The 8,473-nt window shown below is 32.7% G+C and overlaps 1 long non-coding RNA gene across 1 annotated transcript in view; it reads left to right on the top strand.

Moving 5' to 3' along the window:
- The first annotated feature begins 7,946 nt into the window (after positions 1 to 7,946).
- LOC122809283 overlaps positions 7,947 to 8,473 on the top strand; it is a 138,585-nt gene continuing 138,058 nt past the window's right edge. Inside the window, exon 1 of the long non-coding RNA XR_006365887.1 lies at positions 7,947 to 8,115. This is a non-coding gene — a long non-coding RNA (uncharacterized LOC122809283). The remainder of the gene's footprint in view (positions 8,116 to 8,473) is intronic.

The raw sequence follows: 8,473 nt of genomic DNA, 5'->3' as shown, positions 1-8,473 counted from the left end.
CAATCTCAGAGTGATGTGAAGGTTTGACTACCTTCAACTTTTGACAGTATCCTTGTCACCTTTCTTGTTATATGTAGGCTCCTTCCCCGAAAGTTCACTTGCCTTCCTATTTTTCATACTGCCAACCAACTCCTCCTGTGAAGGCTCAGCTGCTTTCATGCAATGCACAACATCCAACTGCTCCATCTCACTCTTTCCTTCCGGGTCTTCCTTCCACCTTAGTTACTTGTCCAGTTGATACAACTCCTCATTGCTGCCCCCAACTCCTTATGCAACTGACATTATTCTGCCTGCTTTTCCGAGCCACCACTGGATCCAGAATGGAAGTAAGAAGTGCACTCGCAAAATGTGTCCCCAAGTTGTCAAAAGAGTAGGGGTCCTTTATTTAAATAAAAAATAACATTTCTTTACAAAATATTTATAAATATTCACATACATACAAATAAACAACTATACAAATCTGTTTATACATATTCAGAATTTCTTTTACAATCATGCTAAATTTTAATTCCTATTATACCCCCACTCCTTTTTCCATAACTACCATCTTCCATTTGCCATTAAATATAATTTCATTCCATATAACATAAAATAACTGTTTATCTATTCTTTTAACATATTCTTTACTTATATTCTTACATCTATATTTAATCATGTCCATACTTACCTTAACCAAATTAGATCCGAACCAGACCAAGAACAAAATGATGTATCCAAAGGCTCAACAGGAACAAAAAAATTCAAAATGACTTAAATAAAACTCTGTTTTAATGAAAAGATAAAAAATTCCACATCAAGCGCTTTCGCCTGGAGACATACCAGGCTTTTTCAAGATGAACCATGATTAAAAACTCAAGGCTTAAATACTTTCTAGCCCAAATCATGTGACTAGAATAGCAACTAATAAAATATGCAAATCAGATGTTAAAGTGCCAACAGCAATTCATTCATTCAATGAAATTATACAATGTCTAATAACCCACAAAATTGTACTAAATAATGTAAAAACAAACATGTATGACTGTTTTGTAAAGCTACAAACAAGCTTAAAAAACTTAAAAACAGTCTTAATATTACATATGATTAAAAGTGGAAAGTTATATAGTACAATTTTGTGGGTTATTAGACATTGTATAATTTCATTGAATGAATAAATTGCTGTTGGCACTTTAACATCTGATTTGCATATTTTATTAGTTGCTATTCTAGTCACATGATTTGGGCTAGAAAATATTTAAGCCTTGAGTTTTTAATCATGGTTCATCTTGAAAAAGCCTGGTATGCCTCCAGGCGAAAGCGCTTGATGTTGAATTTTTTATCTTTTCATTAAAACAGAGTTTTATTTAAGTCATTTTTAATTTTTTTGTTCCTGTTGAGCCTTTGGATACATCATTCCATACTTACCTTATCCATTTCTTTTATAGCTTCAAAAAAAATCTTATTTACATAGTTTTCCCCGTAACGTTTTAACTCTTTTACATTTCAGAAACACATACCATAGTTTCTTCTTCTTGACAATGTAAACATATTCTATCCCTTTTCTTATTTCATGGCATAATTGCTTTTACTAGTAATGTATCTATTACCAGTCTCTACAGAAATTTGATGCTCTACATTCTGATTACACCATTTGCTCCTTATTTTTATAGCTGTGATTTTTTATCTGTTACGATTTTAGCATGGTTTACATAATAATGTTTTATCATTACATTCTTATATCATACTTTTCTAACATCTTCTATACCATCAATTTTTATTTTTCACAGAAATATTTTTCTTGGTAACATTTTTTTCTTCATTTATACACTGTTTTTAACCATACCCCAAAACGTATCATACTTATATTTATACAGTTTTACTACTAATCTCTCATCTTTTTCATGTATTCACTTTAACACTTTGTACAAATTTCATGAAGCAGCCCATACCACTGGGTTAATTAACACTAAATATCCTTTTTTATTTACATACAAAACTCCTCTTCTTACTGGGTTTAATGTAGAACACTATATAAATGAAAAAAAAAAAATATCTGCAATAATTTATTTTCAAATACTGTTGGCAACATAAACACACTTGGTAAATATGCCATTTTCCTATCAGTACTGAATTTATCAAGTAAGCCTTTTTTCTGAATGATAATTTATATGTTCTCCAAAAAAGACATGCCTGCTTTATTTCTTCTACTGTTTTTCCCACTTAATTCTACTTACATCTTTATTCCGAAATTTTATACCTAACACAGAAATTTCATTCATTGTAAAATACATACACCTAATCTTTACTACATCACCTAAACCTTTACTTTACTCTTTATTTAAAGTCATCCCTATCATCTCTAGACACTCATTTGTGCAACGTATTACTTCTTTTATCCAAATTTTGTTTTTATCCAATTATATCATATGCATATGTTAACAGAATTGGAATTCTTAACCCTTCAGGTTTTATATATCCCACCTCCTTCATTTTGTAATTTACTTCACAATCACATTCACAACTAATGCAAAGAGTATCCAACTTATTGGACATCCCTGTCTTACACCACTCTTCATATGAATATCTTGGCTTAACCAGCAAGTTACAAGTATTTTTACTTTATTATTACTATATGCCGAGATAATTTCCTAGCTTTCAAACTTATATTATATTCTTTCATTATTACCCATACAATTTCATGTCCAGTTGTGTCAAATGCCTTATTAAGGTCTCCTATCATGATTTCACTTCTTCTTTTCTGTTCATAATATCATCCACAATTTCTTTAACTATTATTAATAATTCTTGACAATTCTTCCACTTTATACCATATATGCTATATTCCATATTTTCCATTTCAGTTTCAAATCTATTTTGTATTACTTTCATAAAGATCTTATAATCATTATTATTCAATACTATTGGTCTCCATTTTTTTTTAATTCTCTATCTTCCTTCTGCCATATGAATTTAAGAACTCCACTATATAATTCTTTATATATAAAACCTTTGTTTAACCACCCATTCAAAATATTTAAAAATATATATATGTTTTGCCAGTCACTTACATTTTTATACATTTCATGCCCTATTCTATCTGGGCCTACAGTCAAATTTATATTAACTTGTCCTAATACTTTATTTAGCTCATTTAAAGATATCTTCTTTTCCAACTCTTTAATCTCTTTTTCTGTTAACTTTTTTACTTTACATGTTTTTTCACTATCTTCTTTTTTCTTTAAACATTTCTTATACATAGTGTACTTCATAATCTTTTCCTGAGTTCTTTCTATTCCTCCTTTGACATTTTTATTTCTCTCATTACACTACCATCTTCATTTACTAATCTACTCAAGTAACTCAATACTTCTTTTTCCTTGTAAAAAAATATTGCTACTTATATAACAGCTCTTGTATTTTTCTTGATTTCTCTAATTCTTTTTCTTTGCCAAAGTACTTTTTATCATTATGTTCTAAATCTTGCAATACATTGTTACATGTTCTTTTATATTATTTTCTCTACTTTTCTCACATAATATTGCCATTATAATTTTTTATATATTTTTCCTTAAATATCCACAATTCAGACCAAGTTTTATGAAACATTCTCAAAGTAATATGATCTTTCCATAACTGTATTACTAATCACTTTCCTTCTTCATTTCATGCTTTCTCATTTATCATTCCTTTGCCCATTTTATAGTTTCTTTTATCTCTAGCCATATTGCAAGATGATCAAAAATCCTATTTCAACTATCTCCCCTTCTCCTATAACTAAACCTTCTGATACTATAAAATAACCTATTTCAGTTTTATACATACCCCTTTTGTAAGTCCATGATTTTTTGTCCCAAAGTTTTAACTTACCACATCTTATAACTTCTAACATTTTTCTTACATTATTACCTTTCTTTTTATATTTACCTCTTAAATCACAATTAAAGTATCTTGTTATTATAATAGTTGTATTTATCACTACATAGTCTAAAATCTGATAAAATAACCTTTCCTTTCGGTTAGTATAAGCCTATAATGTTATAAATGTATATACTTGTTTTCTTTCCATTTTAAATCTACAATGGTTAATCCTCCCATCTTTGCTAAAGTTACATCAAATACCTTCACTGTATTACTACAGAATATGGATACTCCAGAACATCTCTCATCTCCCAAATATCAGATTATCTTTCCTCCTCATAGTTTCTCTGTTTATAATCTTTCATTTGTTAAATATATTTTAATAATTATATCTACATCACATACATTACACCACTCCAAAATCCGTGTTCTTCGTACTATATTTTTAATAATGTTCATATTTATAGAAAGCACTAAAATTTTCATTTTCCTTAGATTCATGCTTTCATAAGTTTGTAGCTAATTACAAGGCTAACTTTCTTAATATACCATTTTAAACCTAACCAATTTCCTTCCCAAAAGTGAGAATCAAACACTGTACTTTTTGTCCCTGAGGGAAACACCGTAATTGTTATATCAAGCCTCAGTCTTTAGTTGTACATGTTCTTTTTCATCTTTTGTACTTATCCCTTTAAGTTTTCTTTTTCTGTCTTTTATCCTTTTACCAATAGAATTCTCTTTCCCCCTTTTACTACCTCCCAGTTATTCTTCTTAATCACTTATTTCAGAACCTTTTTCTATGTCCTCTTTATTTTTTCTCATCTAAATTTTCTTCTGTTTTTACTACTTCTAAAATGTTTTCCCTTTTCTCATTTTCCTCTTTTTCTTAGCTATTTTCATTTTTGCAATCCATCCATATATGTCCAATTCTGTTATTTATAACATTTCAACTCATATTTTTGCATCATGTTTCATTTCCCCACAAACATATAATTTTCTTTTGTCACAGTTACTTATCAAGTGTCCTCCCCCCCACACACACACACAAAAACATGTTTGGGTTGTCCCCATTATTTTACAACACTTATATTCCCCTCCACATTTATCATGCTTGGTATATGTATATTTTTCTCTGTTTTTAACCCGGTATTACAATCCTAGCCACCAGTAAATAAACTCCCTTTGTCAGAAATTTTGCAATGTCCAGTACTTCTTTATATAACACTTCCAAATGTCATTTCAAAGTCTTTCTACCTCTGTTCGAAATTGTACAGGAGTCTTCTTTTTTGTTTCCCTGTTAAATGGTTTTATCGTATAAAGATTACATGGGTTACAGTCTTTCTTTTTTTCATATTTCTCCAAGAAAATTTTACATGGAAAAATAGTCTCAAATATAGTATCACAAAATGTCTTTTTGGTAATAAGAATAAATGATCTGACCTTATGTGCTTTTACACCTAAAGGGGTTATTGAATTGTCCCACACTTCATACCTGTCCATTTCTTTGTCTTCTTTACTTTGAATCCTTACCACGTTCTTCTGTTTTTCATTTCCGTCTGCCTTCTTTTCTGCTATTCCACGTTTGCCTTCTTTTACTTTTTCTGCACATTTTATTTTCCATCTCACTGGTGTTCTTCAGAATTGTCTCTGAATCCTTCTTTTGTATTCTCTCCATAGTGTCCCCCTCCAGGAAACATCTCCTTCATTTTCTGGCTCACACTGCACCACCATTTCTTTGAGTAAATCATCCTACAACCCTCCCAACTGGAGGGTTGTAATTACACACCCATCATTTGCTGACTCGTCTCCATCAAATAGGTTTCTTTGAAACATTTCCTCAGAATCCTTCACACATTCTCCAGTCTCAATATTTGATTTTGCCTTCTTTTTTTCCCACTTCTCCATCATCTCCCTCTCTCCTCATCTGCCTCCCTGTTTCTCCAGGCTGCTCCTCCAAAATGGTTCCCACTCACAACAATGACGAACGGGAATTTCCCATATGCCCTGGCCAAATTTCCTGTAGTAATATAAAATACCTCCTCAGGTCCCCCTTGAAAAGATGCTACTAGCCTCGTGGGACTAACCTAGTCAAAGAGTAAGTAAAACAAAAAATAAAACCCATGCAATTTCAATGAATTGCAACTACTTGAGTAGCTATCAGAGTATCACCTCTAAATGGATTTTTAGCACTTCAAACATACAGTCATCAGTTTGCCTGGTCAAAAACATGGCATGTGATTTTGAAAAAAAAAAATGCCATTCTGCACTGTTCCAGAGTTTTATGCATTTATGCAGAAGGCTGTACCAACAGCATCCCTTTAATAAATACAATCAGCCCCAGACTGGGGAAAGCACAAAACAATAGAAACCTAAGAAGTCATTTTTTTAGCACAAATGCCATTTCAATCTTTTAATATCACATAATGACTCCACACACTGTGCAGTTGCTTAATAAACAGGCGTCAGCTTTGTAGTACAGAGGGATGAAGCCCTGACTGCAACCCAAAGATGTGGATTCAACTAGTAGCCAGGGCCAATCACATGGACATAGTATAAGGTTGATGCATATTACCTGTTCATGGCTCTCCAGGAGTGGGGAGGAAGTACTACAGCATACTGGTGTGCATATCTCTCAAGTGTACCTCATTACGAGGAATGTACCTCATTTGGGGTCTTAAAAAGTTCATGTTCCTCAAAGTTCCACATTGAAAGAGTCTGTGACACATTCAGTGTTAGGAATTTATTTAAGTGAAATCCATGGTAAATAGAAATTAATCATATTAATTCCTTAAAAGATCTTCTTTATAAGCAAAACCAGCATATTTTAACCGTCCTATGACCTTCCTAGTTGAAGTTGTTAGTAAGCCATTAGTATGTGTTCCACATGTTGCCCATTTGTTACACATTATGAAGGCGAGTGCTCCTCATTTTGGAGATGGACGGTTGAGACCTATGGGTGTGTGCCTAGTGTCATGGATCTTGGTTGGAGACTGTGTTGCAGTTAGGCAGCACCGGTCACACACACACACACACACACACACACACACACACACACACACAAAAACAGATAGCGAGATAACATTAAAGCGTTTCAGCATGGAGCTTAGCAAACCTCTTTATATAGCTCCCTCCACAACTCAAACTCATGACATCTTTCAGCATACTAAAGGAGGCATGATTTACAGCAGGAAAAATTCAGGCAGACTCACATGATGACAGACCTTGCTCTGGTCTTACTCCATGAAGCAGCATGATTAATACGTACTCGTTTAGCCACCAGGTCTCCCCCCACAAGAAAACCATGCATAGGCAGATTACAATGAGGCAGGTGTCATAACCATGAGAACCAGTCAATAGCCGGAAACTGCGAGGAAGTTGTTTATTTTAATAATTTATGGCAGATATGAGTTCCTTAATCTCAGTTCAGCTTTAAAATCGCACGGGAAAACTACATTTCTTTTAATGCACTCACTTTTCCACAAATTGAAAAAAAAAATTATATATATATATATATATATATATACACATACACACACACACACACACACACACACACACACGTCTTTTACAATAATTAGAGACGTTTTCTGAACACACAGTTACACACGGTAGCTTTACTACACTTTCAAGTGCAAATAATTTATTACTTAAAGAAATAGTGTATAGCAAGCCACCACTAATTAACAAAAAAAAAAAAAAAAAAAAAAAAAAACACACACACTTGTCACTCAGCTACATAAGCATCTGAATTTATACAATACAAAATCAGGTACAACTAAGTAATCCATATGTATAATTAAGCAAACATTCTTACATAATTATAATCAGCAACCAATAACTACACTTAAAAACTACATATTTTCCACACTAGAGAAGACGCAAAAAATATCCATTCTCCTACACAATAATGCAATAGCCAGGCGCGAATTAAATAGCTTCCATATTTGTTTAAATGATGTTATAGTTTACATTTATTTACAACAAAACAGTCGATAACTCATAAATAGAAAGACCTGAACTTTTTTACTAACCTACAAAACACAACCGAAAGCACAGGCATTACTAAAGATTAAATCAGGAGAGCCCACCCATTTTCTCGCACCATACTGACAGTGGTGACGTCGGTGGGGTCCTTTCAGACTTTGTAATCTAGCTATATCCGTTTGGATATGTAAGGTTAGTGTTGTCGTACATGTGTGGAGACTTATACATGTGTGCTATTGAGTGGCCATGGCAACCTGTGCAGGAGAAATAGTGTACCAGAAGGGAAGGCCTCAGGTAAGTGCGTGCAAATTAGCATGTTTTGAGCAGAAGTTTTGCATTCATCGCAGGGATCAACCAATCTTGTCAATTACTTCTAGTTGGTATTTTAGTTTCCTAGAGTAGCGATTCTTGCGAAGTGGTTGGTTGATCCGGTAGAGGAGGGTTGGAGTTCTTGAAGTGATGGTAGTTTTTGTCATGTTTGTTAACTGTGTAATTATGGCTCAGCTTTTTACTCTGTTTAGTTTCTTAAAAGTGGCAGTTTTGGGAGACTTATTAGTTACAATTTATACTGGTTTTATACTTGTAGTTCAGAAAATGCATGCCAATACACGTTTCGTTTTTTGTCAACATTTTAATAGTACAAATATTTTAA

The sequence above is a fragment of the Protopterus annectens genome, chromosome 8.part0, assembly GCF_019279795.1.
Source record: "Protopterus annectens isolate FY-2018-M chromosome 8.part0, PAN1.0, whole genome shotgun sequence".
Taxonomy (NCBI): Eukaryota; Metazoa; Chordata; order Ceratodontiformes; family Protopteridae; genus Protopterus; species Protopterus annectens.
Note: the sequence above shows the minus strand (reverse complement) of the source record. Positions and strands in the feature narration are given on the sequence as shown.